Source organism: Nanorana parkeri, unplaced genomic scaffold, assembly GCF_000935625.1.
Source record: "Nanorana parkeri isolate BGI_ZX_2015 unplaced genomic scaffold, ASM93562v1 scaffold363, whole genome shotgun sequence".
NCBI lineage: Eukaryota > Metazoa > Chordata > Amphibia > Anura > Dicroglossidae > Nanorana > Nanorana parkeri.
This window is the reverse complement of record NW_017306631.1, coordinates 1,259,832-1,269,783: the sequence shown is the minus strand read 5'-3', so window position 1 is coordinate 1,269,783 and position 9,952 is coordinate 1,259,832.

Here is a 9,952-nt window from a genome sequence, read left to right as displayed (position 1 = left end):
TCTCTCTCTCCACCTAAGAGTGTAACCTAACCTAGAGACGATGCACCATGTTGAATCCAGCATCTCTTCTTCCTGTTTTTGAGGAGGAAGAGAAGGGGGGAGATAATGGTGTGAAAAGTGACAAATTTCCAACTTTTACTAACCTTTCTAACCTATCAATTTTCCAACCTAGTAGGGAATCACGTCGAGAACCACCACGACTGCCTTTTCTTTGACGGAAATTGGGTCCGATTTTTGCAAACATCTAAGATCATGGCCTGAATGTCTCACTGTAGCCCTTTATTCCTTCAGGGGTGCCCCTAGGCAGCCCCACGGGTTATCACCCTACGTCCACCACCGGGTTCGGGAGTCTCTCCCGGACCCAGACTCAATAACCAGTGTTCATTCTAGTCAACCAGGTGATTGTGGCGTGCTAAAGAAACATCCAAGGACGGGACTAGAGCGAGATATTTTGGCCCATTCCAGGTGCCGCTGACGACGCCAACCTCTCTGAAGTTCGAGGGATGAGACAACTGGGTCCACGCTGGTCACTGCAAGAAGTTGCTCAACTACGTCAAAGGATGAAGAGTATCAGTTTTGTTTATTTGTTTAGTTTATTTTAGCGAGGGAAGTGCACCTCGAACTAGCAGGGAGCCATTTGTTGTAAGAACTTAAAGACACATTCCTAGAGGGTAACATACATTCCTAGAGGGTAATATCAGCTATAGGTTCAATATTGGCTCTGGCGCCTCGCTTGCTAATCCTGTATGGGTGTCCAGGCAGTTAGGCAGGCCCATACTGACAGGAGTAGGGCGGAGGCAGAGCTATAGCTAGTGAGGGTTGGAATCTTTTTTAAAGCTTTGGGGAGGTCTTGGGGATCTCTGGGCTAAAGGAAATGGGAGTATATGTACTTATGGTGTTTTATTTCCTTCTACACGCCGGTGTGAGATGTTCCTGATGTCTAATCGACGGAGTTACCGAAGCCTGACCAGGGACGACATTTTCGCTGACGAGACGAGACTCCCTGAAGACCAACTCATGGACCAGATGCAGAGGATTCCAAACCGACCGACGACGGAAGCGACCCGTCACCTCCCTCGGAGTCACCTCCCAAAGAACAGAACCTCCGAGTCAAGATTTGTTTTCTTTGCCAAAAGTCTATGTGTCAAGATTTGCGTGAAAAACATTGACTTTGAGTTATTTTCCATCGTCTGTTTTGCCTTTATGGATTCAGGACTTTTCAGCACAAGAGGGACTGGTTTTTTTTTTTTCCAAAGATCGAGATTCATCGAGGGACACTGAGGAGCATATGACAAAGAGGAGGGACTGTTGTGGAAATTTTATTAGGATGTGTTTTTTAGTGTATTTAATATTTTGTCATGATGTCTCTCAGGGTCTAGGTTTAAATAGGCACTGGGGTTGAACCATTGGAGTAGATATCTTATGCATGGCGGAGCAGTGTCTTCTTAGCGAATGTGTGGACGCCAAGCTAGGGCCCCTGCGCGGTGCGCGGATTTATTGGTTTGGCGTGTATACAACTTGCTTTGAGGACATAGTATTATTTAAGATATATATCTGCCTATATGAAAGGAATGTGCGTTTTGTTGTCTCTAGTGCGCCTGATCAACCGCTGGAGCTAATATAACGTTGTCCCTGTAAATAAGCACGCATGAGAATCATAGTAACTTTATTGGGCATTGCTCACTGAGAAATGCTGGATAAAGCTCACTCCGGTGGTAATAGATTATTGTATTAATGTGTTTTGTTGACAAGCTATGTATTGAGGAAGTGGTTGTTAACATCACTTCCTGGTTTGTTGGTTTTTGAAATCGTTTGCTGGTTGTTGACATCACGTCCTGTCGGGCAGATATACAACAATAAACAAAGGCCTGTGCTGGGTCTCTTAGCATGGAAGCATCAAGCAAGCAAGCAACACCTTTCTCCTGTGTCCTGAATCTACATGACTCAAAAGAGGTACTGCCAGTCCTCGCACAAAAGAGCGTAATACAACTGTGCTTTTAAGCACGGGGAAAATTATGTGTTTGACATACTTTGGCGCACTCTAGCGCAGTATGGATTTGTGCGTTGAACCAAGCGAATTTCCATAACAATAAGGCGCTCCGGACCATAGGATGCAGGGATTCAGTGACTGGGATTCTGTGACAGAAGCTGCAGTTCAGTGACCGCTGAGAGAGGTGGCGCTGTGATTAAAGCGCCACGATCTCAGTAATCACACAGAGCAGACGAAGAACGACGTTCTTCGTCTGCTCAAGGGGCTCTATGGTGAGCTCCTATGCCGTGGTCACAGTCCCCCAGGAGTGTGGGGCGGACACGATCACCGCCGCTCATTTTAATACAAGTGATCTAATTAGATCACTTGTATTAAACGAGCAGCGGCTCCCACTGTACATTCAGCTCTGCTTGTCAGGAGCAGGGCTGAACGTACAAAAAAAACTACTCACCCGGCGCCCGAAACTGCATGTTCCAGGCGTCGGGCGATAGGTATTCGCCCATAAGACGCAGGCACATTTTTACTCTCCTTTTGCGTCTTATGGAGCGAAAAATATGGTATACTTTGCAAAAAAATTGCCGTGAGGCACTACAGTGTTCGGGTTTGGCTTGAAGAAAAGGTGGCAACCCTAGGTGGGAGGCACAATGTCCTGCAGGATTCAAGGAGTTACCAGGTAATAACTCAAGCTTTCTACTTCATCCTTCAGTACAGTTTACATGAGAGATTAGGAAGATGTTAAGTGGGGGGAGGGGACAACTACAGCCTGAAGCACTTTTTCATCCAAAAGCTTGATCTTGACTGGACAGACGGTTGATCCGGTAGTGTTTGGCAAAGGTGGAAGCATTGGACCATGTTGAGAGCTTTGCAAATTTGCTCAATAGAGGCACTAGCTCTTTCAGCCCAAACGTGGACAGTGACCGCATGGAGTGAACAGTGATGTGCAGAGCGCACTCTTTGCCTGCTGCTGCAGAAATCCTGCTAATTGCAAGTCTGATCCATCTGGCTATGGATAATCTCGCCTTTAAATCCTTTATTTAGTCTTTGAAAGAAGACAAATATTGCGTTAAATCCTAAAAGGTGAAGCAAACTTAATTTCACCAGAAGTGGAATGATGACAGATAGTGTACCACGGGCTGGAGCCACAGTAGATGGAGATCTTAATGCATCCAGTCACCAGAGTGTCATCTTCAGCACATAAACCTCCTTGTCAGTCACTTCCAGGTTGCCTACAGTGTTCGGGTTTGGCAACACATTTTGGATGTTTAGCAACACATTTTTAGCAACACATTTTTGGATGTTTACCTCCTTTCACAAGCTTGGGGTGGGAGGTGCAGAGTTCTGTTTAGTGGAAGTTGGAAAGATGCAAACTAAGGAGGCTGGCGTTCTGCAAATTAGGAAGGAGGAAGATATGCAAGCTAAGACAACCTACTACTTATAAGCAATGGTTGTCATAGAAAAGAACATAAATCCTATCAAAATGGGCACAGACTTCAGATGCTCAATAGGGTTTAGGTCTGGAGACATGCTTGGCCAGTCCACCTTTTACCCTCAGCTTCTTTAGCCAGGCAGTGGTCGTCTTGGAGGTGTGTTTGGGTTTGTTATCATGTTGGAATACTGCCCTGCGGCGCAGTCTCCGAAGGGAGGGGATCATGCTCTGCTTCAGTATGTCACAGTACATGTTGGCATTCAGTGGCGGACCTATGGAACAATGGGCCCTGGTGCAAGATATTTTTTTTGGGCCCCCCCTCCCTACTCTTACAATGCCCGCCCTGACCACCTATAGCGTTACCATTCTGCATATCTGTATAGAGGAGTACAACTCCCAGCAATACTCTCTACAAAAATGCAAAATGGTAACGGATATAGAGAACTACAACTCCCAGCAATACTCTCTAAAGAATTGCAAAATCCATTTTATTGATAGTTGTGATTCAAACGACAAGCGCTTTCGGGGCAGCGCAGGGTTCCCGTCATCAGTCTCAGAAATGACATTGCATAAAAGTACCACAACCTTTATATAGACATACTAGAATGTCATTTCTGAGCCTGATGAAGGGGATCCTGCGCTTGTCATTTGAATGAGAACTATCAATACAATGGATTTGCACTGACATGGAACCTTAGTGCTGGTGACATCTGTAGTGGATGATATGTATGTGACAAATCCAGGCTGTGTATTGCCAACACTGGGGAATGCTGCTTATTGTGGGTGCGGGGGAATGCACTGTGTGTATGTTTCTTTATTTATCCTCCCATCCCCCATCCACACCTATCTGTTAAACTAATCAGCCCATTGTTAGACTCTGTGCCATGATGTTTGTCCGGGTAACTCGAAGTGTGTATTGGGACAAATCAGACTCCTACAAAGTGGTTGATACCGGTTCGTTCTAGACCGGGAGGGAGTGGGCTTCTTTCTATTTTATATATAAGTGTAACAATGTGACATAGGGAGCTTTGTTGGACCCACGCATGCTCATTAGCCATCAGATGTATGGACTGGTGCAGAGGAGCGTCAGTGAGAGAATAATTGCTGCCATGTCAGAGTAGTGCGCACTTCCTGCCAACACACTTTCAGAGAACTACTGGCAAAAGGTTTCTTATATAAACTAAGATGGTTTTCAATGAGTTAGATCATTTCTATAGCCTGTATCTATCACAATGAAGCATATCATACAATATGATAACTAAGGTATAGCAGCCATAAGAAGTATTCATAAAATATAGCATTTTAATAATGTTAAGCAGGTAAGAGCCCAGTGAGTTTGGTAAGGTGTAAACATTGTGCAACATTCAAAAGTAAAAGCAGTTGAAGGCAAGATTAGTAACATAACAAATTCCTCGTTCAGAACACCAGGAGTGAAGACAATACCTTGTATATCAGAGTATGGAGAACATCGTCTTTCAGTAATGGACGGTGCTCAGGCACTCAGTGCAGTCACACGAGTGGAGGGGGAGAAAGACTTTCCGTTCGACACTTCACCAGATGAAAGGAAAGTAAATATATGCAGCATCAACTGTGGCAGCCTGGCTCGCATCAAGTCTGAGCCCTTCACACGGCCCCGGACACACCCCCGGAAGTCTTTTGAAGATACGAGTAGGAAGAATTGATAGAAATCCGGCGCAAGCAAGGAGCCACAAGTGCAGTGTGAATAATGTTCCCGGACGTGTAGTAGACTTATACCTCGGCACACGATTTCACACCCGGACTGTTCTACCTTGCCTGGGTCTGCTGGGCCCCCCCAGGCTCAGGCCCCGGTGCGGTTGCACCTGCTGCACCGGCGGTAGTTCCGCCCCTGTTGGCATTCATGGTTCCCTCAATTAACTGTAGCTCCCCAGTGACCGCAGCACTCATGCAGCCCCAGACAATGACACGCCCATCACCATGATTGACTGTAAGCAAGACACACTTGTCTTTGTACTCCTCACCTGGTTGCCGCCACACACGCTTGACACCATCTGAACCAAATAAGTTTATCTTGGTCTCATCAGACCCCAGGACATGGTTCCAGTAATCCATGTCCTTAGTCTGCTTGTCTTCAGCAAACTGTTTGCGGGCTTTCTTGTGCATCATCTTTAGAAGAGGCTTCCTTCTGGGACGACAGCCATGCAGACCAATTTGATGCAGTGTGCGGCGTATTTGGGTCCAACAAAGCTCCCTATCCCACATGGTTACACTTATATTGTTTATAAAGAAAAATCAAATTCAATAAATAAAAAATATATACTACTTTTATATATAAGTGTAACAATGTGACATAGGGAGCTTTGTTGGACCCACGCATGCTCATTAGCCATCAGATGTATGGACTGGTGCAGAGGAGCGTCAGTGAAAGAATAATTGCTGCCATGTCAGAGTAGTGCGCACTTCCTGCCAACACACTTTCAGAGAACTACTGGCAAAAGGTTTCTTATATAAACTAAGATGGTTTTCAATGAGTTAGATCATTTCTATAGCCTGTATCTATCACAATGAAGCATATCATACAATATGATAACTAAGGTATAGCAGCCATAAGAAGTATTCATAAAATATAGCATTTTAATAATGTTAAGCAGGTAAGAGCCCAGTGAGTTTGGTAAGGTGTAAACATTGTGCAACATTCAAAAGTAAAAGCAGTTTAAGGCAAGATTAGTAACATAACAAATTCCTCGTTCAGAACACCAGGAGTGAAGACAATACCTTGTATATCAGAGTATGGAGAACATCGTCTTTCAGTAATGGACGGTGCTCAGGCACTCAGTGCAGTCACACGAGTGGAGGGGGAGAAAGACTTTCCGTTCGACACTTCACCAGATGAAAGGAAAGTAAATATATGCAGCATCAACTGTGGCAGCCTGGCTCGCATCAAGTCTGAGCCCTTCACACGGCCCCGGACACACCCCCGGAAGTCTTTTGAAGATACGAGTAGGAAGAATTGATAGAAATCCGGCGCAAGCAAGGAGCCACAAGTGCAGTGTGAATAATGTTCCCGGACGTGTAGTAGACTTATACCTCGGCACACGATTTCACACCCGGACTGTTCTACCTTGCCTGGGTCTGCTGGGCCCCCCCAGGCTCAGGCCCCGGTGCGGTTGCACCTGCTGCACCGGCGGTAGTTCCGCCCCTGTTGGCATTCATGGTTCCCTCAATTAACTGTAGCTCCCCAGTGACCGCAGCACTCATGCAGCCCCAGACAATGACACGCCCATCACCATGATTGACTGTAAGCAAGACACACTTGTCTTTGTACTCCTCACCTGGTTGCCGCCACACACGCTTGACACCATCTGAACCAAATAAGTTTATCTTGGTCTCATCAGACCCCAGGACATGGTTCCAGTAATCCATGTCCTTAGTCTGCTTGTCTTCAGCAAACTGTTTGCGGGCTTTCTTGTGCATCATCTTTAGAAGAGGCTTCCTTCTGGGACGACAGCCATGCAGACCAATTTGATGCAGTGTGCGGCGTATTTTGAGGGGACAGCAAATGTACACTGATATACAAGCTGTACACTCACTACATTGTTGCAAAGTGTAATTTCTTCTGTGTCGTCACATGAAATGATGTAATAAAATATTTACAAAAAGTTCAAATGTACACATTTATGTATGACACAAAACCATTATAAAATGGTATACTATGTGTATGTGTGCATAAATGATTGACATGTATTAAAAGCAAAATTGTGTTTGCAGGACGCATGTAAAACATATAAGCCCAGCCTGCAAGGCACATATAAAGTGCACAGAACAAACATGAGCAGATTGAATGTAAAATGCATGTACAAAGTACACATTGGACCTTAACGCATGTATTAAATTCTTACTTACCTACATGTACGATAATATACAGAAGTGGATGAAGCAAAATAAATCTTTTAAAACTGGTATGTAGGGGCGTGGCTGGCGCTCGAGCTGAATGGCCGCAAGTCAGTGAGGCTGTGAGCAACAGCCGTCTTCAAGGCACACAGAATTAGCACTTGTGTTTGGATCCTTCGAGATTTTCTCCCTTACCCTCTCTCTCGAACGCCCGGAGATGAGTAAGAAGCGGCGGGGTGTCCGCCCGAAGAAGCTGACTGATTTTTTCTTCGGCCCTGACAAACGGCGGGCACAAGATTGCGCCGGGGCCTCGCCTCTCTCGATGTCCGGGGGGTCGGGAGGTGGCTCGAGGAGCCCACAAACCGGTACTCTACCGCTCGCTGGCCGCCCGGGAATACCATCGGCCCGGCCGATCGGACACACCATCCACGCGCAGCCCGGCGAAATCGAGGCCGCGGCTGGAGGAGTTGCTTGAGGCCCAAGAGGACGCCGGGACCTCACCCCGCTCGTCTTCCGGGGGTTCGAGCGGGGACTCGAGAGGCTCCCAAGTCAACATCCATACGCAGACCCAACGCGATGGGCAGTCCTCAGCCTCCTTTAACCCTGCATCACCCAACCACCGCAAATCTGGGAAGGCCGAGACACGGAGGATCCTCTCTTCAGAGGCCCAATATGAGGTGAGCCCTGCACCTTCACATGATGACACCAGAGAGTTGATTATGCCTATTGATGCATACCCCACTTCAGATCAGCCTGTCTCTGATTCCACGTTGAAAGACATGCTTATGTCCCTGAGGGGCTCGCTTCATACTGATATGCAGGCAATGATGAGAAAATTTGACGCAGATTTGATGCAAGTGGGTGATAGGGTCTCACATATTGAAACTAAGATGGAGGAATTTGCCTCAACTTTCAATGACCTGGTAGATTCTCACTATGCCAAGGAAGATGAAATTACGTGGCTTAAGGCAAAGATGGCTGACTTAGAAGACCGTTCTCGCAGGAACAACCTCAAAATTAGAGGTATCCCTGAATCAGTTGGCAATGCTGATGCTCAAAGTGATCCTCCCTAATGTCCATCCTTCTGAGACAATCATTGAGCGCATCCATAGATTACCAAAACCTCCACACTTGCCTGATAAATTACCCAGGGATGTCATTTTGAGGATTCACTTCTTCCATGTGAAAGAACGGCTGATGGTGGCAGCCCGCTCCACATCTAACCTGCCCTCATCCTATACGCATCTGCAGTTCTATGCTGACCTGTCCCAACATACCCTTGGTATGCGCAGACGCTTGATACCCATCACTAAAGCTCTTCGCTCCCACCAGATCATGTACAGATGGGGATATCCCACAAAGCTTATCATCACCAAGTCTGGCGAATCTTTTTCCACCACGACCCTGGACCAGGGCCTGTCACTGCTAAACGACTGGGATATCGCCGCCGCAGATGACCACCCACATAAGTCACACGGCAGGAACCCTGCGATGCAAGAGGAATGGCATACCGTGTCCCGCAAAAAGAGGGGTCAGCCGACCACTTGATCCAGCCCTACAATGCGGTACCAACCTAGGTGGCCGCCTACACTCTCATTCTAACCTCAAGTGCCTTGAGGATCCTGGATCCAATCTGGTTTTTCTACCCCCAATGATATGCCCGGTATTTTATACTGTGGCTACACCTCCTACGGGGGGTGCCCCATTGCTTTTCACCTACTGTTCTGTTATTCACCAGTTACTTTTTTGCCTGTTTTGTGTTTTCTTTTTCTTCAATGGCAGCACCACAGATAAATGGCCAGACGTCACCTCTGAGTATTTTGACACCACATCTCGTTCCTCGTGGACTTCCATACTTCCAAACCAAGGGCCCATCCTTTGTTTACTGACCTGGTACGTAGGATCCTCCAGTGAGTATGATACACCCCTACCCGCAGCGTTGCTTCCCCCCTCACCATGGCTGTAACGGTCGTTTCCTTTAATGTCAAAGGATTGAACCATCCTGCCAAACGACACAGCCTTTGGAGAGAGGTCACTAAACTGCGAGCTGATGTCCTCTGCATCCAGGAGACTCACTTTCAAATGTCCAAGGCCCCTTCCTTTTCTCATCGGAACTATCCTCATATTTTTGCTGCCCATTCCCCGACCAAATCTAAAGGAGTGCTGGTAGCCGTGAAGGACTCCTTGCAATTTGCAGTCCTACACCAGACCCTAGATCCAAATGGTAGATTTGTCATCTTAGTGTGTTCCATTGAACAAAGAGTGTATACCATTGTGAATGTTTATGCCCCTAATTCCCACCAGATCCGCTTTATCAACAAAATCTTTAAGACTCTCTCTCGGGTACGGCAGGGTAGTGTTATAATCTGTGGTGACTTTAATGTCACCCCGGATCCCTCCATGGATTCTACGAATCCTCGTAGGAATCCTTTGCTCTCCTTTAGCCGCCTTCTCCATCGAGAGGGGCTTTATGATGTGTGGCGCTGCCTACATGCATCCGAGAGAGACTACACCTGTTACTCTCCGCCTCATAACTCATATTCTAGATTTGATCTGTTTCTAGTCGAGAGGGATCTTCTCCAGGGAGTGTCGGCCTCTGCAATTCACCAGATCTCGTGGTCGAACCATGCCCCTATTTCCCTGGCTCCATCTCTGGGCCAGAATAG